The following is a 1,681-nucleotide window of genomic DNA, read 5'->3' on the forward strand; positions in this document are numbered from 1 at the left end:
AATATGATGGTGAACTAGAATCTCACTTCAACTAAAAATTATGGTGGTGCCGTTTGAAAACAAGAATAGTTGTTTGAAAACAACTTATGTTGTTCCCATACAACTTTCTCGTTCTGTAACGACATTTTGTTTGATGACTAGGTCTTAATATTTTTTCCGTATCCAAACGAGCTGTTTGTTTTGAAAATAGTTTATGTTGTTCCTGTACAACTTCCCTGTTCAATTACGACATTTTGTTTGATGACTGGGTTGTATAGTTATTTTGTCGTACCCAAATGAGTTGTTTGTTTTGAAACGATAAAGTATTGATGGCATGCCTGTTTACCTACAATGCTGGTCATCAAAAAAATTAACAAGAAATTTGTCGTTTCCATACAACATTTTTTTTTACAGTGCATGTTGCATGTTACATGTTGTAGTGGGACCAGCCTAAGCTCGTACTTTTCAAAGCACTATAGCAGCATATAGGGGGTTTGTTTCCAGGCGAGAGAGGGAGAGGAAAAGTACCAGGTGTCCGTAAAAATAAAAAGCGTGCAGGCGCGGAGGGCGAGGGGGGAGCGGTGGAGGTGCGCACCATCCAGCGAATTCCGAACAGACTATAGAGGCGCCGTTTAGGACCAAATTATTTTTCAAAGAATGTGAAAAAGAGGGAGTACCCACCCCGCTTTTACACGGGGCCCCGCGTGCTTAACTTCGGAGTTCGAATGGGATCCGGTGTGTCCACGCCAGCAGCCAGACTGTTAGATCCGACCAACTGTTGACCAGGGTTGTCGCCTACCCGCTTAAACAGGAACGACGGGTACCCAATTTGTTTTGCGGAGACTATCGCACGGCTGGTTAAACCGAACTGACCCCCTACCGCTGAGGTCATGGGACGCTGTTTTCGGAGCCAGTTTCACCAGGACAGAAGGGCGCCCAGGAGTCACAGCTTCGTACGGGCGGAAACCCCGTCTGGCTACCCGGGGAACCACTTTACGCCCTCCCCCGGCGTCGCACACCGATGAGGGTGGTACCACAGTATGCGGCAAGGTGCAATGCGTCGCTACATACCCTCCCCGTGGGTGTCCGACCGCGGACAGCCGAACGCCAGCGAGATAACCTGCTGGGAGAGTCCACGGCGGGACATGCGACTTGAGCTAGAGGCCGGGCGGCCGCTAGGGGCTGTCAAAATAAGATACGGTTTGGCCGACCGACCGACCGACCGACCGACCGACCGACCGACCGACCGTCAACCTCGGAACGACCAGGACGACAGAAATATCGTGTTCGGGGATTTTCTCGCACGCTGAGTCCAAATCTGGAAGTGCCGATGTCGTCCGGGTTCCCGGGGACGTCATTGGGGACCTCCCGAGCACGCCGATGACACTCCCACGACAAATACGATTCGGCTCCAAACGTCGTGTACACACGGTCTGGTGCATATTTCTTAAAAGTCGCCAAATATAATTATTATTAATAGCAAATCGCTTATAATAGTTTCTTATCCTGATCATTTCACTATTGTCACTTGGCACTTCCCTGGCGTTGCCGCTTGGAGCCACACACACAACGATGCGCGGGACGGGAAGCATCCCCAAAGGATCACATCCTGGACAAGCGAGGCGGGATTGCCTACCCCATGAAAGAATCACATCCCGTGACCACGATATGTCGGTGAGTATGTCGTAATTATTGCTCTCCT

At 50.0% G+C, this 1,681-nt stretch overlaps 1 long non-coding RNA gene across 1 annotated transcript in view; it reads right to left on the reverse strand.

Moving 5' to 3' along the window:
• LOC113212614 (uncharacterized) overlaps positions 1-1,681 on the reverse strand; it is an 8,813-nt gene that overhangs the window by 1,046 nt on the left and 6,086 nt on the right. The gene's annotated exons all lie outside the window — the stretch shown is intronic.

Source organism: Frankliniella occidentalis, unplaced genomic scaffold, assembly GCF_000697945.3.
Source record: "Frankliniella occidentalis isolate FOCC.00 unplaced genomic scaffold, Focc_3.1 Scaffold37, whole genome shotgun sequence".
NCBI lineage: Eukaryota > Metazoa > Arthropoda > Insecta > Thysanoptera > Thripidae > Frankliniella > Frankliniella occidentalis.